This window comes from Hermetia illucens, chromosome 1 (assembly GCF_905115235.1).
Source record: "Hermetia illucens chromosome 1, iHerIll2.2.curated.20191125, whole genome shotgun sequence".
NCBI lineage: Eukaryota > Metazoa > Arthropoda > Insecta > Diptera > Stratiomyidae > Hermetia > Hermetia illucens.
The window spans coordinates 59,353,472-59,377,077 of record NC_051849.1 but is presented as its reverse complement, the minus strand read 5'-3'; the positions used below and the strand labels follow the sequence as shown (position 1 = coordinate 59,377,077).

Here is a 23,606-nt window from a genome sequence, read left to right as displayed (position 1 = left end):
AACATGCACTCAGTGCATCGGGCAGCTCAACATCAGTCTGCATCAACTCGTGCAGTACATTTTCAGGACAGACGTGACTATGGACAGAATAAAGACAATTTTTACACAGCAGACCATAAACGTAACATTGATTATTACTGACTTGACGAAAGGTCCGGACCAGAGAACTTTCATCGATATGACGACAGATCCGGACTCGACTATATGTACGACTTTGCTGACTCTGACGAGGACGATTCGCCATATCGTGTTTATTCTATTTTAACATCCTGGGACTTGGTTTTTGATGGCATATCCAAAACTTTGCCCATCAACCAATTCCTGTTCCGCGTGGAGTTTTTGACCAACACAACCTTACAGGGGGATTTCGGCCTGCTGTGTACTTATGTACAAACCCTTTTCAGAGACAGAGCAGCAGATTGGTACTGGGACTACCCCCAGTCTGTTGGACGAATCGAGTAGACCTCTTTTCGTGAGGCTCTTCGCCAGGAGTTAAAGGATTCTCTAGCTGACTGGGATGTCCTAGAACTGATACGAGACCGCATGCAAGGTCCATCCGAAGGTTTCGACAGTTACTATAAAGCTGTGCGTTCGCTAGCCAAGGCTAGAAAATTCCTTATCGGAAGACAAGTTGGTAGAGTTGCTACGTCGCGCAGATATAGTCATGTTGGATATCAAATGAAAGGTCTCGATTAGTACTTTACGACACGGTGGTAAGTTTTGAGATCTGTTAGAAAGGCGGGGAGTGGAAGGGGTGGAAAATGATGATTTCTTTAACGGACCCATTCTCAGAAACTATCCGACCGAAAAATCTGAAAAAAATTCGTGATGCTGCCTCTGTATGGTATTCAGCGCTCAAAATACTCTCCACATCAATATCTTTTCAAATTAAGTTGATAATAGTAGATTATTATCTTTTTGGGAAAATTGAGTAAAAACCCCCCCAAAAAGTTAGTAGTAGTATGAAGCATATTATCCCCAAGTTTGATCAAAATCATACTATTGCTAACAAAGTTACAATAGCTCAAAGTTGACTTTCCCGTGTAAATTTACTGCAACTAAATATTAATATCACCCAAAAGTGAGTAGTCTGACCTGCTAAATGCATATACATAACAAGCTACGTATAAATGGGATAGTTTTACACTTAAAAATGCGCACAGAAGAAGCAGACAAAACCTTTATAACTGAAGCGCAGAGCTTCCGGTTTCCCGACTTTATGCAGATGAGGTTTTCCTAGCATCTGATAGCAAAAATGATCTCGAGTAACTTGTTCAAAAATGGAATGATCGCCTCATGCAACACGGTCTCAGATTGAATTTAAACAAAACTGAATTTTTGACGACCGATCCCCATGAAAGAGGCAAAATCACTGTCAGCGGCAGTGATCTGCCCAGAACTGAGCGATTTAAATACCTCGGGTCAACGCTATCAGCCAATGGAGAACTGCGTTATGAAATTGCTTCACGCATTAACGCAACCTGGATGAAGTGGCGTTCCACAACTGGTGTCCTTTGTGATCGACGTATCAACGAACGTCTCAAATCTAAAATTTACCGCAATGTCGTCCGTCCGGTCGCTCTCTATGGTTCTGAGTGTTGGCCGACCATAAAAGACAATGAACGACGTCTTGTGGTAATGGAGACGAAGATGCTACATTGGACTAGTGGCGTCACACGTTTAGATCACATCCGAAATGAGGATATCCGCGATCGTTATGGGGTTGCACCAATCGTGGAAAAGTTGCGAGAGAGGCGTCTTCGATGGTATGGTCACGCAATTCGTGCAAACGAGAATTTACTTGCCAAGATTGGTCTGAACATCGAAGTCGATGGTAAACGACCAAAAGGCAGACCTAAGCAACGGTGGCTTGATACGCTGGATGGGGATTTGAAAGCCTCGAGATTGCACCCAGATCAGGCATTTGATAGAGCCAAATGGCGAAGCCGATCACGACGAGCCGACCCCGCTTGTGAACGGGACAAAGGCTGAAGAAAAAGAAGAAGTAAAAAAAAACTTTATTTTTCAAATGTTCTAAACTTTTCTAGCTATTAATTTATATTATTACTTAAATTTTCCAATTTTATTTAATTAATATAATTAAAACCATAAGCAAAGAATCAACCTATTCACGTAGAAATGGAAATGTGACATATCCCACCAACGTATACTCATCGAAAAAAGCTTGTTTCCTGGATAGTTACTTTTCAGTTTCTTGCCCTTAATCATGAATATAATAAAAGAAATGAAGAAATGAATGGGTTATTTATGCAAGTACCATACCATCAGCACATACAATAGTCCCAATTAGCGCGACTTAACACTGCTTCTTTTGTTCTAAATCATTTTACATGTCAAACTTCAAACAATATCATTTCGTGGAGTCATTGACAAAATACTGGACTTGAAAATTTCCAAGATCGTGTATTCATCAACAAGAATCCAAAATACCTGAAATATGTGTACAATCATCTCAAAATCCGACCTTCCGGCAAAACAAAGCCGAGAATACATGAGCACTCCACATCATCCTCATAGATACTATTATAACATGATCTCAGCTGAAATCAAACGGTATTAACGTTTGATAATAATTGATGTTAAGTAAGAAAAGAAGCAAACTACATGTGAGCCCATTATCTTAATTGGTGTGTATTGATAAAGATAACTTTGGATATGAAGCGTCCATGGCCGGATATGATACCTGATATCGACTGTTGCTACCAAGCTACTATGTATTACCTCCTAAGTACAGGCATGCGCATGTAATCATAGGCAAGTATCATGGGTACAAAGCCTGCCAATAAACATTCCAACTAATTTTTATAGACTGGGTCCATTAAAGCGAGTTTTATAGCCAACTTCAATAATTCACACTAAATCAAATTTTCTGATTGCTCTTCATTCGCACTCGACTACTCATCGTTGGTGGCAAGGTCGTTTCCAACAAAATGAAAAGACTTCAAAAGGAAATTAGCCTATCATCCATAAAGTAACTGATGCGGTTGAAGCCGGCTTAGCAGAAACGAGTCCAATGTTGGACATTATTAAGAGTGGTTCAGGTGACTTCTACCCTGACTTGAGCACTTCACCCAGTCGAGATTGTGCATGTGAAAGAGTTTACATTGACAAAATAAATTACAAGATCCACGAAAAAGAATAAAACTCACTTCCCTTTCACCTCAAATAAAAATGCAGATATTACTTTGAGTACTAATTCAATCCAAGGAACACCAAGCTCCGCTACCACATTAAAACGTATTTGTTATTACCTTTTATAACTTGACTAATTCGGCAAATTTGGTGTTCATTACCGCACACGGTCAATTACATGTCACTCAGAATCGGAAATAAAGTGCACAAAGTGAATTTTGAAAATGTCTAGGTTTCAAGAATCAAATCCATCATCCAATCATGAGTGGATAGCAACCGTATATCAGTTGTTAATTTTGCGCCATGCGTCGAACAGGAGGAGATAGTAATCCGAAACTTCCGCATTATTTTTTCTAATTTTTTATTTGAAATCAAATCAAATATTGATACAAATTGCTTTCAATTATGATTGAACATTGAAATTCTCTACAAGGGGGATGTACCTGTAATCAAGGCGATATATCACTTATTATTTTCCTATTTCGCGTGTGGATAAACTTTTATAGTTACAATAATAGCGATAATGAACCATTATGCGCTTGAGTAGTTTAGTTCAGTTGTATTATAGTTCTTTACTTGAGATCTGTTTAGAGGCATCTTGAGATTTGTTTAAAGGCAACAGTGAGGATTCACACTTAATAAATATTACGCAGGAATCGAGGCAAATGTGTTAACCTATCTAATATGTCAATCTATCTATAGCTACTTACATTTGGGAAGAACATTTTTTACAGCCTATGCATAATTGTAAATTAAACTATGGTACGTTTCATAACTGCTAGGCCAGCCAAGGTAACTTTTCGCTATAATTTAACGAGAGTAATTTTTTTTATTCTTGAAGAAAGAACTTCTGAAATCCTTTTCAACACTACTACTTAAAATTTTATCCATAATATAACAAGAAAGTGATGAATTTCGGAAATCCAACAGTCTCATAACTATGGGTCCACTTGCTATGAATCTATTATAATTCAAGAAGAAACGAAAATGAAAATGAAATTTCCACGATGTGCCCCATTTAAGAATCAACTACTCCCTTGAACGCTTAACCTCAATTACCAATAGCTGAACTGGGCTAATTAAATCCTTTCCGGTAATTGTCAATGAAATATAATATAATGCGAGTGAAGGTAATAAATAAATTTTTCTGAAGCAAGACTTTAGAGTTATTGTTCAATATATGGGGGTTTATTATATCAACTTTTGCATTTAAATTTGTTACTGACTTACAATAATGGCTTAGTGTACAGAATAATAACACAAAAATAATAGCTTTGATATGTTATAAGTTTTATTATCTATAATTGCTACTAGTATTTCCTTTGAATTTTCCAATATTGTGCTGCTGTAGTAATATGCAATTATTGAGTTTATCTGCGCAGATATGAGAATTCCGGAATGTTATTTACATAACATGCTAGCCCAGCTAAAGGAGGAGAGTTTGAGGCAACCCACTTTGTACAATCTTCAGTCAAATGAACCTAACATGCTGAGATTGAGGGAGAGAAAAATAAAGTATACTTGGAGCTACTCTAATATGCTAAATCCCACCTGATCTCCCTTGATAACAGGTCCCGCGGCAGGCCGGCCAAGAAAATCCATTCAATGTCATTGAAAAAAAAAATAGTTTTGAATGAAAATCCTCAAAAAAATAACAGGATAATGAAGCTCGCAATTATATCGGCTGATTACACGATTCAAAGATCCAACACGGCATGCATACCAGATGGCGGAAAAAATGGCTGCTGACCCAAAATCACCGTATCGTCGTTAATGCTCACATGAGCATTAACGAGCATAATGTCCAATTGACGCTAACTAGGACTTCTTTCAAGTTGGAAATGGCATTCCCCAAGGAGTCGTTTTGAGTCCAATATTGCTTAATATCTATACAACATCTCTGCGTGATAAATGCTCTGATAGCATTGAAATCTTCCAATATGCGGACGATTTTCTCATTTTGGCCACGGGATACGATTGGTTGTCGACTTCCAAATGTTTGCAAAGACAGGTAAATGATGAATCTCGAAGATTAGGCCTACCAATAAACATAATCTAATGGCTACTATATTACAACTATAACTAAACATAACAAACAGGGATAGCTAGGGATATCTACAGGCGCTGCCTGTAGGTTCTTTGTGGACGCATGTTCTGGGACAGTGTCCGGCACTAGTGCAAAATAGGTCGTGGCATCTAGGAGAACACTTAATACCAGATTCAAAGTTGAAAGATGTGGAAGTAGGGAATATACTAAAATTCCTAACAGTTATAGGCTTGCTTGAGATACTATGATTAATAGGTACACTATAACCAGGAAAAGGGGCACAATAGTCCCTTAAGGACGCGGTGCGACTTCTTCTTAACAGAATAATAATAATAGGGGGACCGTTAGTAAATTTTTTTCTAGCATGTCTTACTCTGAACTACGTACCTACTTCTTGCTTCTTTATACTAAAACCTGGGAGAAACAACTATTCAAATCCAAAGAACTGTGATGGGCTTCGTCCACAACTCCATTGCAAAACACACAATTCGGAGATCGTGCTTTCCAATCTTTTTCCGGTAAGACTGTAAACTACCGTGCCCAATTCAGCCACGTACCTAAGTTGTCAATGAGCCGCGCAATCCACCTGTTTCTGATTTCATTTTGCCAAGAGAGTTGCCAATCATCTAGAGTGCGCTGCCGTTCTTCACGAGCAACCACCTCCCTTGGCTTTTCTTCCTTAAACTTGTATATGGCTTCACGCCCCTTAGGAAGAAGAACAACGGGGATCACTCGCGCAATCACCATCATCGCCGGTTCACACACAGTGCGGTACGCAAACGTCACCCGAAATGCTCCCCTTTTGTGTATTTATGGGAGACGCTTACCTCCTTGCCAAGAAGTAGAGGTGACTCTACACCGTAGAGCAGGACAGACTGCGTTGAATTCATCAGGACACGACACCTGCTAGACGTTGGACCCCAATATTTGCCATTAACCTACTTAACACCGAAATTCCATCTGCAGCCTTGTTCGCTGCTGCTTTGATTTGCTCAAAAAAGATACTTTGCCGTCGATTTTGGCTCGATTATCGGCTCGCCGAATGATATTGGACGCAGGGTCGGAATTCTCTTTTTAGTCAATGACTGCTTCGGTTTTTTTCCAGTGCAAGGGTGAGACCGTGAGCAGCCATCCACCCGTTTAGCCGTTGCGCCAATATGTCAAGTCTGCTTTGAGCCTTTTCGACAGTGCGTCCTGCAACAAGCACTGCGCCATCATCTGCATAACCAACCAGGTGCGACTCTTCTGGCATTATATATAGGTATTATAGGAAGCGTTTCAGAAGTCCGGCCCTAACATGGATCCCTGTGCTACCTTCGCTTTCATAAAGCAGGGAGCCGTTCCTCAAATAGTCCCTCAATATCCGGAAGAAATAGTTTGCCACGTGGAAAATATTGTCTAGTGTGCCTAGAAAGTCTTTCTATCTTAGAGAATTAAAGGCGATTTTAACGTCAAGCGTTATGAAGAGCACCACCCGTTGAGTTCAGTGGCTATGTGCCTATGCTCGACATTTTGCATGATACCATCAACTGTGGATCTCCCTGCTCTAAAACCAAACTGCCGTGGGGATAAGTCTCCAGCGGCGCCCATCGCTTCAGCGAGTCTACTTCTGATGAGCTTTCGAGCACTTTCTCAGCAGTTTCAAGCATGCAAATTGCGCGATATGAGGATAACAACTCTAGGTCGCATCTCCCTTTGCTGATCAGCGCAAGCCTCACCACCTTCCAACATGAAGAGAAATGCTCTCTTTCAGGGAAGCGTTAAATGCGCCGAGCAGTAGATCCGGCCAATGTTGGAACACCAGTATGTGTACGTCTACTGGAATACCATCGGGTCCTTGGGCCTCCATGTTTTTCATAGAGATGACTGTCTGTTCCAACTCTTTTACAGAGAAAAGTGGGCACTCCTGGGCAATCATCACTATTCCGTACATGGTGCGCAAGAATCTGCTCGCCTTTAAGTAAATAGGATTTCCGCAGAACCCCCATTTTCCGGGTTCCCAGTTCGTAACGAAGTCTCATTGGGTTCCCATTCACCTCCTCGACCAGATCCTGCCAGCAGTTTTGCTCCTGTTTATTGCGCTGCCGAGTCTCTTTATGGCTAATTTGTACTCTGTAATTTTGGTGCATGCCTCCGCCCGGTCGTTTAGACGTTGTGTTGAGCAGCGAAGGTTACGTCTGGATTACTTCCCTCACAGCTTGGGGTGGTTCCGGTGTTTAAAACTCCTAGTCCTGTTCTCGCCCCCATTTCGAAAATGCGTTCCCATCAGGAGTCTGAGGAAGGCATACCCCATTCTAGTACCCTGGCATTGATGTCACCCGGACCAGGATCCGGCCCTTTATGCCCAAGATAGCGTCCTTCAGAGCATCAAGTCTGCGTCGAAAGTCCGGCATCGTCTCATTCGGTGTTAGATAGACACTGGAAAACGTTGCCCCTAAACACAGAAGCCAGAAAAAGCAGCCCCTTCGGTCTTGGACAAGAACCCTAAGGAGGGTGTCGTTTTAAACCCAGATGGCAGCGGCATCTGATATATCAGGTGCCATGAAGCTGGGTCCTTGTTTCGGTACTGCTCACTGATGAGCACTAAATCAACTGTGGTCTCCACAGCGAACTGCGTTAGCAACTTATGAGCGGCTGCACTCCGGTGCATATTGATTTGTTGGATGCGAATCATGTTGAACGCGTCCTTGCTCTCTCCAGTTCTGCTCTGAAAAATACATACCGCCTCGAATTCGCAGTGTGCGCAGCGTTCTCAGTAGACACGCCACGGTCGCAACTCTTCTTTTCGTTGCAGGTGTTCGCTTTATGGCCTCCTGGCCGCATTTGCGGTATGTTGTCTTTCTGTCAGGTCCCTAACAGGTTGCACACGTGCGCCCATAATCGAAATATCAGTAACATTTGGTTGGGGCGGCCCGAAATCGCATCCTATGCTATCCAACCAATTCTGATTTTCTCGCTGTTCGTTTCCTCCCGTATTGCTCCACAGGTTTCAAGATAGCGAGTTTTTGGCCTCGGGAGTTCGCAAAGATTATACCAATCCGGACATTGATTACCTTCGGATGGGCGTTTGATGGGCTCTTCTACGTCGTTCTTTTCTGTGAGGCATTCAAGGTTTCGGATTTTCAGAGAGCACGTAGGTTTCAGACTGGAAACCGAAACTTTCTCCCCCAGCAGCCCCTTGAGTGCTTCACAGAACGAAACTTTATTTGCTGTCCTCGGGCCTAATTCGGCTAGGACTCCACCACCCTTCGTTTTTCTCCCCACCTTTTCTTTTGGTGTTCGTGTTCCCATTAATTTGGAGATTATCTCTTGTCCCTCTTCGCTTTTTCTTTTGAGCCATTTGAGTCTTTCAATGTCCGTCTGTAATAGGAAATTCTGTCCAGGGGCTCCTCCAGCTCCATCAGCCCGTTTTTTACCCCTTTTGCTTTCGTTTTTCTGGAGGACGATCGCTTCGCATTTCTTAATAAGCCTTTCCTCTTTACGTTTCGCCAGAGTAGTCAACAACGCTCCCGCTCGGCCTATATTCGAAATTGTCACTCGTCACTCGTACGGAATGTGATCGTAAGGCGAAGGTGGCAATGGATGGCCGACAGGTGGGCGACTCCAAAGGAACTTGGCGCAGAGCAGTAAAGAAGGAATGCAGGCTTCTCAGGGAATTATGGGGTGTAGGTAACCATGAACGGTGGCGCTTAGGGGTGGTTGACGCGCTATACCCCACCAAGGGGTAAATGGCAACCATAAAAATTATTTATAATTAAAAACAATAATTATCAGAGAAAACTGCACACAAATAACTAATAATCCAATATTTTTCCAATAATTTGACAGAAGAACAGAAGTGGAAAGGAGTCACTATAGTCTGAATGGGGAAGAAACTTTAAGGGCCTAAGCATATTTAATTAGTAGACTAGACGAAGTATCCTCTTAGTTAGTAAAATATTGAGGATATGTAAAACAAAATGATGCATTTTGAAAGAATATACATATTTGGAAAAAATTTAACTACACACAAATTTCCATTGACTAATACATATCTATAGGTATTGCGTTAATAGGAATGTAGATTATCAAAACCTCTTACACTTCTTTCAACGCAAGTTTGTCTACTGGATGCGTTACATATAATATGCAACATCTAATGTGATGTCACATTTATAACATGCACATCTCTCGGGCCTTTCAGCAAATAAACTACTTTTTGAGTTCGCGTTTTTCTTCAAATGCTTACAAATTAATTAAAATCGCTTCACGACCACTTTCAAATGGCCGAATTCCCATTGCATAATTTCTGCTCGAGATACTGACAGTGATAAAATAATATTATAAACAAATTTCAGCTCATCATGCATATGCATATGTGTACATACCAACATTCAAAAATGGTTCGAAATCAGATCCAGGCGATTGGTTAGGTCAACTATTATGTCACGAGATACAGATAAAATTTATTTCATTCAGCAACTAATGAAAATAACTTCCGTCTTCAGCATTGATTTTATATTTAATGTTATCTGGAGTAATAATTTATTTCCTACAGGAAAAAACACATTGTTCAGATTAACACCAAACTATTGTTCCATTGATTCCAGCAAAAACACTACCGGGGATTTTCGTTAATGCTTTGCTTTTGATCCAGTTACGTTGAAAACTAAATTCATTGATTTATAGTAGCCACAAATAATAGTAATTGATACATAGTCAGTTTCCAAAGATGATGCACTCCGACACTTAACGATATTATTTATACAAACATATATATGAAACATGAAGTGGTGAATTGAATGAATTTTATCTAAAATCGAAAAAGAGGAAAAGTATTATATTGCTAATATTCAAGGATGCAATCATGGTTGATATACATATACGTACGCATGCCTAATTTTAAACTCCATGAAGCAATGTAACATATCTAAATATTCATTTAAATAATTGTTTATTCATGTATGTAAGGCGATTACACTATCGGTACTGAAATAAATAAAAGGTTTTTATCCAATGGAAACCTAGTACCTGAAATTGTTTCTACCAATTTACATGATTGTATCAAAATAAAGTTAATGGAAATGTTATGAAAGAATTGTACCTGCATTTTACACATATCCGTTTCTTTTTTTTTGGTAGTAGGGTAGGTGAATGCGTTTACGCACAGAGTGTTGGACTCCCGCAACAGCACGCTGGCGGACTACCAACTAAACACCTCCCTGTCATCAGAGAACTAGCCTGGAACCGTTTGACACATTACTTCGAGCTAGCCCTCCCGCTCTCCCGGCTTTGGGAGCCTTCAAGTCAGGGAATTCCTTTCACCAACGGGAGGGGAGGGGAGGAAGGGAGTTGTTGTTAGTTCAAGGAATCCCTTACCGTCCGATCCCTCCGTCGGTCGAGTTCAATCTTTTTCGTAGTAAGAAGAGCCCGAACATAATGCGCAATACGATTCCAGCTGCCAGCGCTCTTCAGCATCTCTCTGATAATGTTGTCTGGAGAGAGCTCCCCTGTGTCTGCATAAAGCTGCTGGCGGAGGCCATCCCATCTCTCGCAATAGAAAAAGGTATGTTCAGCTTCATTCGCCACTCTATTGCAGAGCACACAATCAGGAGATCGCGCCTTCCCAATCCTGTGCAGGTAAGACTGAAAACCTCCATGCCCACTTAGAAGTTGGGTAAGGAATTGAAGCCCATGGTGTTTTACGTAGGCACCTGTCATGAGACTTAAATCCTACGGTCCTCTTAAGACACGGATTGATTTTGTGACCACAATCAGAGCCCCGCTGAGACAAGCAACAACGGTACCAGTCTATACCAAGTGCATGGCCTAGTATTCATACTGGTGGATGCAAGAATTACCTAAATCTCTACCGAACTATGGAGTACGGCACCCGTGTTGATACGCAACACCACGTCGAGGCCCGAAGGTCTCTTCTCGCTTGAGCATAACCACAACCACCATGAAACTCCCACTTGGGGGGCCAACCGCAAATAACCAAGCTGTCCTCACATACAACAGGAGTTCACTCGAAGTATGTGAGTCCAGGGGCTTTCCCGGTTCCCATGGTACCAGTATACCCCTGGTAAGGTTTCGTGACCAATTTGCCACTTCAGATGAGTCCCCGTGCAGACTCGGGTCTGATCGCCCTGATTAGGCCTTTGGAGCATTCGCCTACTGAATCACGGCCGGCAAACCAAAGTGATTACAGCGTCTCCCGGTGCCACCACTGTGGAGGTTCTCCTCGGCCACTTGGTTTTGGTTTGGCCGATAGGGTTGCCGCCCCATCTTTCTCGCCGCCACCTCTGAGCACCAAGGAAGTAATCAATCTCACCGTGCTTTTTGTTCAATCATGGGTCTAATTTGTCGATGAGCCGCGCAGTCCACTTACCCCTTGGCTCATTTTGCCAAGAAAGTTGCCATTCGCTAAGGGTGCGTTGACGTTCTTCACGGGCAACCACTTCTCTTAAGTTTTCGCCCTTACGGCAATAGATAGCTTTGCGCTCCTTAGGAAGGAGGGCAATGGGGATCACTCCCGCAATCACCATCACAGCCGGTTCGGAGACGGTGCGATAAGCAGACGCCACTCGCAAAGCTCCCCGCCTCTGCACTTGAGCGAGGCGTTTACGATACAGACGTCTCCTAGTTGATATAGGGCCGCCGACATTCGCCATTAGCCGACTCAAGGCCGCGACTCCAGCTGCAACCCTGTCCGCTACTGCTTTGATTTGCTCGAAGAAGCTCATCTTCCAGTCGAGCATTAAACCAAGGTATTTAATCGCTGGTTTTGACTCTATAGTCAACTCGCCGATAGATATGGGACGCAGGGTCGGGATTCTCCTTCTGGTCAGGATGACTACTTCGGTTTTTTCCAGCGCAAGGTTGAAACCGTGAGCAGTCATCCATCCGCTTACCCGTCGCATCAATATGCCAAGTCTGCTTTGCGCCTCTTCGACAGTGCGTCCGGCAACAAGCGCCGCAACATCGTCTGCATAACCGGCCAGGCGCGATTCTTCGGGCATATCGAGCCTCAGCAGACTATCATAAGAAGCGTTCCAGAGGTCCGGCCCTAGGATGAATCCCTGTGCTACTCCCGACGTGATTTCCATCCTCCTCTGGCCCTCTAGCGTCTCATAGAGCAGGAAGCGGTCTTTCAGATAATCCCTCAATATCCGCAAGAGGTAGCTTGGCACGTGAAAGAAGTTCTCTAGTGTGCCTAGCATATCTGTCCATCTTACGGAATTGAAGGCATTTCTGACATCAAGCGTTATGAGGAGCACTATCCGTCGAGATCGGCGGCAGTGTACCCCGGCTCGATTAAACGCATTTACGATCTCCATAATGGCATCCACTGCAGATTTCGCTGTTCTAAACCCGAACTGCCTTGCGGATAAGTCCCCGGCAGCACGGATCGCTTCAGCGAGTCTACCCCTGATGAGCTTCTCGAGTACTTTTCCGGCCGTGTCAAGCATACACAGCGGTCGGTATGCAGACGGGAGCTGCGGGTCTCCTTTACCTTTACTGATCAACGCGAGTCTGGCCACTTTCCAGCGGCAATGAAAAATGCCCTCCTTCAAGCACGCGTTGAACACTTCAAGCAGCAATTCCGGCCGTTGGTGGAACACCAGTTTGTAAGCCGGGATGCCATCAGGACCTGGCGCCTTCCTGTTTTTCATAGTAAGAACCGCTTCTTCGAGCTCTCTCATTGTGAAAATGGGGCAATCCACAACGCTTTCCGCGCTATTTACATCAACCCGCACAGGGTGTCTGGGGAACAATGCCCGCACAATGCGATCCATCTGGTCGGTGCTCAGTGTGCAGGGTTTCCGCAGAGCCCCGATTTTCCGAGTGACCAGCTTATAGCCAAGTCCCCACGGGTCCTCATTCACTTCATTAACAAGATCCTGCCAGCCGCGAGCTTTGCTTTTATTTATAGCGCTGCGTAGTCTCCTTTTTGCTCTTCTATATTGTGCCTTTATGGCACATACCTCCTCGTTGGCGTACAAACGTTGTGCCAAACGGCGGAGCTTATAACACTCCTTCCGTAGGTCGGCAATTTCTGCCGTCCATCAGAACATAGAAGGCTTGTCGCGCCTGGGGCCTCTCCGGGGCATGGAAGCCTCACACGCCGTTGTTATCAAATATCCGTTAAGAATAGACAAAATGAACACCAAGAATAATGTAATGCAAAAATTTTGTTTACATGAAAAATTGCGTAACAAATAGGCGCCATCTTCATTGCTTCTTCGTTATGTGCTTCAACTCTTCCTAACAGTTCCGCAAGAGTTTTCACCCATTTTCAAAAGTTCTACTTCATGTGGTTTTTGGGACGATTCACACATCGATTTTACTGATCAAATCTACATAATTCCACTGTGTAAGATAGCCAAAAATGAATGTCCACTAATCCTTGAGATACACTCAGAACTTATAAACCTCAAAGAACGATTGAGGCAAAACACCCGTTAAAGTGAACATCTTGAATGTGATGGTATTCATTTTCCTTCATGGTTTTCTTAACTACTGTTTCCAAACACAAAGCAATTTGACAAGGTCACTCGGCAAACTCTAGCCGGATAAGTGGTGAAATTCCTTAAACGGTGTCACCCAAAACCCTTAGTTATCGAATACATGCCGTTCAGATAAGATTAACGAAGAAAATTTCCTTCCCTCAAAGAAATTCTCCCGATCCCTTGTGTCCTATAGTATTGATAATCGTCTTTTTTACAAAGAAAGTAGAGCAGGCAAGCCAATGCATTCCTGTACTATGCCGTTTCTAACCCATTTTCGTACCCGGAATCCTCTTCACAGCCCTTTACTAATCACCGAACTCCACTCCTCTGTTCACCAAATTCCCGAAGGGAGATTCGAGTTGTTCAATTATCTTTTCTCAAAATTTCTTATAATAACAATAAAGTTAAGTATTATTAACTTAACTTCTGGATATACAATATAATCTTTGCTTTAAGTGAAGAGCGCATTTTCTCATGGAACGTGCGCTCCCTGTACAAAGATGGAGCTGCCAAGCCGCTAGCCGATACCCTGTCCCAATACAGGACTGATGTAAGCGATGCAAGAAATGCGTAGAACAGGGACCGGTTTCCTGGAGAAGAGTCGCTACACCATATATTATGGCGGCCATCCAGTAAACCATGTGCTCGGGGTAGGTTTCTTAGTCATCCAAAAAATGAAACCTGCTGTTATCGGCTTTGAAAATATAAGCGAAAGGTTATGCACTCTGCCTTTGCGAGACAAATTTTGAAATATAAGAGTCATAAACGTTCACGCCCCTACAGAGGAGACTGCAGAGTCGAAGAAGGATACCTTCTACGAGGCAGTTGAGCGGACCCTCGAAGACTGTCGCAAGTATGATATCAAAATCATACTCGGAGACTTCAACAGTCAAGTAGGGACGGAGTCCATATTCAGGCGATACGTCGGCTCCCATAGCTTACATAGGGATACCAATGATAACGGACTGCGGATTATCCAGTTAGCAGTATCGGACGAAATGGTTGTTGAAAGTATCTGGTTTGCGCGGAAGACGGTCCAGAAGCATACGTGGGCCTCTCCAGGCGGGACCACTTTCAATCAAATTGACCACGTGCTGATTGAACGCCACCACCTTTCACCCTTGATGAATGTCAGAACATATAAGGGGGCCAATATACACTTGGATTACTATCTCGTTGGCATAATGCTCCGGGCTCGAATTACAACACTACCTACAATCCCCTCTGACAATCAGGTGAATCAAATCTGTGAACTCGAAAAGTACGGATAGCAGCCGCACCAGGGGCACAAGTTTTATCAACAAGTCAGCAGGATGAAGCCTTACACACCTCGATGCTCATCCTGCCGAGACAAAGAGGAAAATCTGATTTCCAACAGCAGTAGGTTGAGTACTTTGATGAAATACTGCACAACAAGAACATCGGCAAGTTGGAGGTCTCGCCAATTGAAGACGACGGGCAATACTACCACCACCAAGTATAGAAGAAGCAGTCCGTGCAATTCATCGACTTAAAAATCATAAGTCGCCAGGAGCTGATAGAACTACAGCCGAATTGGTTAAATATGGAGGCGACCAAATGGTTCATCAACTTGTGCTCAAGGTGTCGGACAGTGAATCAATGCCTGACGATTGGCAAAGAGGCATTATGTATTCCATACATAAAAAGAGAGATATCACACAATGCAGCAATTATAGAGGTGTCACGTTGCTGAGTACCATCTATAAGATATTCTCCGCTATCTTGCTAGGCCGGATAGCCCCATACGCTCAAAACATCATTGCCCCATACCAAAGAGGTAAATCAATAACAGATCAGATTTTCTGTGCTGAGACGTCAGCATCAAAACCCAACCAACCAACAACATCAAATCGCACTGGTCAAACGGGAAGAATAAAGATAGGAGAATACAACTTTGAGACCGTTGATAATTTCTCCTATCTAGGGTCGAAAATCACAACCGATAACAGCTACGATGATGAAATCCGAGCACGGTTGTTGTCAGCCAGCAGAGGCTATTTCAGCTTACAAAAACTGTTCCGCTCGAAACGTCTCACCGTAGGGTCAAAACTGTACTGTACAAGACTATGCTCTCGCCAGTACTTATGTATTCCTGGGAGACTTCTTAGCAAGAAAAATTGCGAACGAAGAATTGTTGGCCCTCCACATGAGGATCGACGATTCCGTAGCCTACATAACGACGAAATCTATGAGCGATACCATGATCGACAGGTTGTGAATAAAATTCGGCTCAATAGGTTATGGTGGGCGGGTCACTTAATCCGTATGTATGAGGATGATCCCACCCGGAAAGTCTATAAGGGCAATATCTATGGTAGAAAAAGAAGACAAGGCAGACCTCACCAGGGGTATACTGGTACCATGGGAACCGGGATGACCCCTCGAATCTCATACTTCGGGTGAACTCCCGTTGTATGTGAGTACAGCTCGGTTGTTTGCGGTTGACCCCTAGTGGGAGTTTCATGGGGGTTGTGGTTATGCTCAAGCGAGAAGAGACCTTCGTCCAGAACATCATAGACCCATACAAAAGAGGCTTCACTCCAGGCAAATCAGCAACAGATCAGACAGCTTTTAGGGATATCGAATTGGTGGACCTCGGCGTGAAACCGGGATGTCTGGAGTTCCTTATTAGGGCAGGCCTAGACCGGATACCGGTTGTTGCGCCGTTGATGATGATAATTTAAAATTGACTGGAGAAGCAGCTAGTGCTGATTAATGTATTATTGATGAAGGCGATTACAACCCGAGACAAGTTTTTAATGTTTCTAAAGACAGGCTTACTCTTGTTTTGGGCGGAAATACCGCTGGCGATTTCACACTGAAGCCTCTACTGGTGTACCATTCGGAAAATCCAAGGGCCTTAAAAAATATTTCGAAAACCACGCTGCCAGTTATTTGGAGACATAATAAAAAAGCTTGGTTAACTTCGACGTTGAATTTTGTCCAGCAGCCAAGGAATACTGTAGGAAGAACAACTTATCGCACAGGGTTTTGCTATTGGTCGCTGATGCTCCTGGATATCCTGCAACTCGCAGCAAAAGCTATGAAAATGTGAAAGTGGTCTTCCTACCGCCAAATACCACATGCCTGCTGCAACCCATGGACCAAAGTGTAATTGCTACCTTTAAAGCATACTATCTGCATCGAACATTCATGAAGTTGGTGAAACGTTTAGACGATATAATACCATTGGATAAAGATAGGCAAATATCATTTAAAGAAATACGTAAAAATTTTGATATTCTCAAGGTTGTTGAAAATATCAAAGCTTCTTGGAGAGAGGTAACTAGTGGCACAATGAACAAAGCCTGGCGTCAAATCTGGTCAGAAGCGATTGAGTCTCCTTCTGGCATTGATATCGACAGCGATTCAGAAATCAACAGAGAATTTTTTGACATTGCGAAAACTATAGGCTTTGACGAAATCGATAAAGAGGATATATTTGGCGTATTTAATACTCCTGAAGTGCCACTTTCCAACGAAGAATTGTTGAATATTGTAACAGATGACAACAGAATTGGTACAACAAAATTTAGAAGAGCGAGAAAAAGAGCTTCCAACCAAAAAAATGGAATAGGCGAAATCTAGGCCTCAAAATACGTCCCATTCCGATATCTGCTCAAATAAACTTACTAATAGTATATTACTGACTTTTAGAAATTTACTAAAAAACTCCCCTTAAGTTCATCCTAGGTGTACTAAATTTTGAACCGACGTTGAGGACAGCCTCGTGCATACACATGTCATGAAAATCCAACTATTGGTGTCAAAGTTATAGCAGTTCAAACTTATCAATTAACGAATTAACAGCATTCTAAGCCAAACAAATAAGATGCTGACGTCATAATATAATGGCTGATAGCATTGACTCGAGATATTTAAACCACTGAGTTCTCGCAATTGCAGTAACCTGCCCCTCGAGATATTCAAATCGCTCAGTTCTGGCAATGGCAGTTACCTGCCCAGAACTTAGCCATTTAAATAGTTAGGGTCAATACTATCAGCCAATAGAGAACTACGTTATGCTCCTCACATAGAGGAACACAAAACTTTTTATAGCTGAAGCGTTAAGCTTCAGGTTTCCCGACTTGTTTTTTATTAATTGAAGAAGCCGTGGAAAAACACCAAAATTCGCAAAAAAAGTTTAACAAAGCACCAAAAATTTAGCTTTTAATATTTTTTAATAATCCGAGTTTGCGGACTGTAGTTAAGTCTGTACGTTAAAATGCCATTTACTTTTTTCTTTAAGATGATCGCAGAGCCCTCTAACGTGGCAGCAGAAAAACACTTTTTTTGGAGATGGGTGTGTAAAATGCTCCGTATTTGAATAAGGAACTATGCGATCGGGCTGTAAATTACTATGCACGCTCAAGATATTAGTAAATCTATGGTGAAAAATTCGTATTTGTACCTTTACTCAGTTTTTCACAAAATTTTTTTAAAAAATCCAAAAATAAAACGACCTTCACACGGGATGACTCCCTTAATTGCATAAATCGATAGCTTAACTGTGCCAGAATATGCTGCAAAAATGTTAAGACGAAATTTGTGCTACTTTAGATTTGATAAGCGAAGAACCAAACGAATATATGATACAAGCCCAAGGTCGAGCGGCCAGGAGGTATTCACTTTATATCCTTACGTATTCATGTAGTGCTATAGAAATAGCTTATGTATTTATATTATAATTACTTGGTGTCAGTATCTTCTACGAGTGCGTTTGGATTTGTTCTAACGGAACTTTACTTGAATTTAAGACTGAGAAATGTCTTCATATACGAAAGACGACTTTTCAAACAATTTTTTTGATGATGTTCTTTTTACATTTGCGGGAATCCTAACTCAAAAAGTAATGAACCATCATCATCATTAAGGAATTTAGAGCTCCGATTTTTTATAAGGTTATTAAGAATATGAACTAGATGATATCATATTTATATAATATATATTCTCAGAAATTAAAGTAAGGTAAAGGAAAAACCTTTTCGGTTTCAGATCAAAATTGGAATTGCTACACGTCTCGTATTTGGGAATCTCTTGAAATCCATCGTAGTAATGCCGCGTAGCTTTGTTTTTTTTGTCTTAAATTATTAAAAAAAATCTAGAAAGTTGATCGAAATATGACCAATATAGTTTCCAAATTTGGTTAAATTCCAATTACAGGCATACCTCGACTTATTACGTTAATTGGTTCCATGAAATTGCGTTATAAGTTGAAAATATATTAAGTCGAAGCGTACATGCTCGTATGCATAGCGTAAAGAAGAATAGAATTCTTCGTTAATTGTCGCTTGTGGTTTATGAAGTACCAAAACTAACATTTCGCATATAGCACCAATTAAGAATCAATTCAAAATACATATAAAAATGTAAACGTTTTTAGTTAAGGGGGTCATCCCGTGTGAAGGCCGTTTTTTTTGTCTTTTTTTAGAAGTTTTTTGTGAAGAACTAGAGAATGATACAAAGACGAATTTTTCACCATAGATTTACTAATATCTTGAGCGTGTATAGTAATTTTTCCAGCCCGATTGCATAGTTCGTTTTTGAAATACAGAACAATTTATACACCCATCTCCAAAAAAGGTGTTTTTCTGCTGCCACGCTAGAGGGCGCTGCGATCATCTTAGAGATAAAAGTAAACGGCATTTTAACGTACAGACTTAACTACTAGGATTATTGAAAAATATTAAAAATTAAATCTTTGGAGCCACGTTAAACGTTTTTTTATGAATTTCGGTGTATTTTTACGGCTTCTTCAATGAATAAAAAAAAACTACTGAACGAATCGCAATTATCCTAGTTTGCGGACCGTAGAAATATGTTCTAAGTAAGTCATGAAAATTTCAAAGAATTTCGTTGGATACTTTTTGGGCTATGGTGGCAACCGATTTTCAACATGCGGTTTCGAGAAAAATGCATTTAAAAAGTAGAATGCGATTTATAGCCATAAAATCTTAACTGACCTTTAATCTGCTATACCTAGTCCATAAAGCTCAGGTTTCTTGAAGAAAGCCGTGTACAGCCTCGGTTTCAATTCTTGTCCTTTTAGCGAAGTCATTCCAACGTCATTCGGACCGATAAATACGAGCTTTATTACGGCGATTGACATAAATCTGGCATGTGACTTATCATGTGTTTGACACTATAATTTCCGAACGACTCCGAATATCAAAAAATCACTTTGCCGACACATGGGATGACCCCTTAAAAAAACCTATTCTGAAAACCTCTTGACGTGAATAAAACGCGAAGACGGCTTCACGGTTTCGTACCAGGGCAGAGGCAACTCGTCAGTTGTGGCCTCACCTCTGCCCTGGGGGTAGCGTGACCGAAGTGGTTCACAGGTGGTATACGCTCCTTTTTATAATTCGCAAAACATAATATGGGCGCGAATTATATCGAACGTATATCAACCCATAATTCAAACCAAGGCTTGCTTCTGCCCTGGTACTAAAACCTGGAGCCGTCTTCGCTTTTTCTTCTTTGTAGCTTGGGTGCTAAGTCGAAACGATAGATCCGTGGACCAAAAGGGAATAAGTTGCTCCCAATTTAGTCCTGTCCAACATCAAATGGATGCGGGCTTAAGATCCCTCAATCCTCAAACAAAATACCCCTAATGTGGTTTTGCACCTTAATGACACTCTTTCAGCAATCGAAAATTGTTTTATTTTTATTTCTGCGATAAGCGTGCAATTTTCCATTAGCCGTTTCACTCAAAGTCATCGACCAGTTTCGAAATTTCAATAAATGAAGGGAAGACGTAAAATAATTTGATTTATTTCACACAAAACCCTAAAATAGGAATCAATGATAGTCCGTTACCATAAATCGGACTATAGAGTGACGATGGTGATGAACGCCGTGGTTGAATGATCGAATTCTCAATATAATCCATTTCATTACTATTAACGAAACATATTTCTCATTAATAAACACTATTGGATTCCTCGGTCATTTATTTAATTTTTACTGTACATTTGTATACCTATTGAAACGGTTTGCGCCGATTCTCGATTAGTATGGGCTGGAAAGCCAAAGCTAACATACCGGGAGTTTCAGAAAGCTTTCACAAATTTGGATAAAAATGTTCCGGCAAGCTTTAGCTGCCATATCATCGCATGCTAAATTTCAAGCGAAGACTCAAATCTAGGAATTTTTCAAAAAGCCTTTCCCCGCCAAAGTTTATTAATTCACAATAGTTCAAAACAAAAGTTGGTTTACGTTTCACTCTCATTTGGGAATTTGATTTGAAAACCACAATGCAAATAAATGGAAATTAGTTATAATCAATTGAAAAACAAGTCTTAAGTCGCAAGCTCGGCGCTTCAAATATGAGAAGTTTTGCTGATTTCTTATGTAAGAATACTTGAGGTATGGCAACTCCATTTGTACATAACTCGTAGTGTATAAACATTTAGTATATCAGACTACTCACCTTAGTGATAGGAGGATCAGACGATCATCCTAAGTGGCCGAGAATGACCTAGAGGAAAGAGCTGTTCTAGAACTCTAAGAAGTTGGCGAAATTCACCGTGAAGGTCCGCCCGTGCTAGCCCGGCTCGGGAATGTGGGGGGATCCTTTGAACGCTTTGATCCCTCACGTGTCATTAATACAAAATTAACGTGTCTATTCCGATACGTGGGTCCGCACCGGATTTCAAACTAGACAACGAACGAAAGAATTCGCGACGGCCTAAGAAATAAAAACCAGAATGCGAACTAAAACTGCAAAATAAAAAAAACGGCTAGACCGCGCGCATGGCGCGGTAAGTCTCCAGACCCGAGTGCCGCGATCGAGAGAGAAGATCCACGACGGATCACAATCCCGATCATAGTTTCTTCTGCCTCAGATATTTATTGAGGCGCGGCCCCTGAGGTTCCCTCCCAACCTCAGGCCCTTATTTCAGAGGATGTTCCTAATAAAACTTTGCGGAATTATGGAGGAAGAGAGGGGGAGGAAGTCCTCAAATAAAAAAAAAATTTGTTCCAACTCATTCTGTATTCAAATGTATAAACGAAGAAAAGAAAATAACAAAATATATAAAAAAGAAAAAAATCAAAAAATAGGAAAAGAAATCAAAATCCACAATAAAACTCACACGATGGTTCACTCCGAGCTCGGCGTGGCTTGTAGTTGTGCTTTACTCGTTTCTCTGTAAATATTTAAATACTCAATGTAATAATTCCTTAACTAATTTCCTTATTATTTGTCGATATTCTTAAATTTACTTATTCAGAATGCAAAATGCATTCAATCCACTTTAGATAGTACCGCCGTTTCCCTTCGAACAGCCACAGCATCCGATCCTACTACTCCAACGATATTGCAACGAAATGAAAATGAACAAGTCAAATGAGCATTGTTTGTGATGTTCTGCAGCCAAAATAAATGAGATAAACAGAAAACTGGCCGCTTGGCGGGAACTCGACACGTAAAGCGCGTCAACAAAACGTTGCCTCAATATTCAAACTTTCAAAAATTAGTAACCGTTTTCTCAAATTTCATAGCACAGCAATACAATCCATCATTGTGCGCCTTGTCCACCGACTTTCTTTTATGATGAAAAAAAACGAAACGATCTCCTCGAACACAAAATCCTTAATTACTAAATGAATGGTAAAATATAAAACCCGTCGAATTCACCGACAAAACAAAACAAAACAGCCTCTCGTTTCCCAATCGCACATTTTTTTGTTAATCACTGTTAATTACAGCAGTTTTTGACCGTTGTAGAGATAATTTTAAAAAGTTGCATAATTAAATTTTCTAGGAGATTACTATTATAGAACCGTCGACAATTCACTTAGTTTGCGTTTAACTGCTTTTTCCGCAAATAACGAACTACACCGCCGAACCGTTAATCGCCTCCCCTTAATTTTTCTTCTTTAGAAACTTTTTGATATATTTTTATAACTTTTGGTAAACCCACAGCACAAGAACCTTGCGAACTCGCAATTTTCCAATTTTGATTGCTCGAATCAAAGGGCGGACAAGATTCACTAATTCACAATAATTCACTTAATCGAACTTTTGGAAACATCTCAAAAAGAACACCTCATCTTCCCGCGATGCCTAGCACTCCTCCCCAACGGAAACTTCTCCAAAAGTCGTTCCCCCCAACGTCTCTTCACGGCCGTTCCCAGTGCCAATCCAAAACCCTTTTCTTCTCCTCAAAAGGAAACTTCTCATTAAAATCGTTCCACACAACGGCCGCTCCCGGTGCCAATCAAAAAACTTCACCTCTTACACTCTTTGTCTATCTCACCCGCCAGTCCAGCTGTTCAACCAAGAACCGCTTCCCATGCCGCTACGTTCGCCTTGAACTCTGTTGAGTTCATGTTGCAGCAACATTCGCGTGCGGCTGAAGATGCGGCAAATCATTCCCCTCTGTCATGATTAATTGGCCCGAATGCATTCAATAATGTGAAATCTGCCGCGAACATTAGGATAATTGCACATTATGAAATCCATTATTTGAACAAATTAATTCAAAAGTATGCGAATGAGATTCCGCTCCCGGCGCGAAGCCGCGGTCACTACAATGGCTTAGAGAGCAATAAATTGACAGGAAAGAGGCAAATTTGTCCTATTATAGCTTTATTTTAATCAATAATGAAAGCACAGTTAGTATTATACTCTACAGGGCCGTATGGAAAAAATTGGCACCAATTATCCCTCAATTTTGGAAAAATACAGACGGAAACGCTCCACTTTGAGGGATTGATCTCTTTTCCCCTACTTTTGATATTACTCCACAATGTTGTGTTCCTGCGATGGATTTAAAGTTAATTGGCCTTCTAACGCTTGCCTCCAGTCATATCCCACAGCCCCTACACTCAACTTCCGAGGACATACAATCTTCTCAAACAAAACTAATCCATCTTTATCTAGA

General features: G+C 41.5%; 1 protein-coding gene across 1 annotated transcript in view; it reads right to left on the bottom strand.

Moving 5' to 3' along the window:
- Nucleotides 1-22,963, bottom strand: part of LOC119646882 — a 270,812-nt gene extending 247,849 nt beyond the window's left edge. Inside the window, exons 1-2 of the mRNA XM_038047512.1 lie at nucleotides 21,943-22,963; nucleotides 21,813-21,866 (exon numbers count right to left, since the gene is read on the bottom strand). The gene's annotated coding sequence lies outside the window, so the exon portion shown is untranslated. The remainder of the gene's footprint in view (nucleotides 1-21,812; nucleotides 21,867-21,942) is intronic.
- Nucleotides 22,964-23,606: the final 643 nt, after the last annotated feature.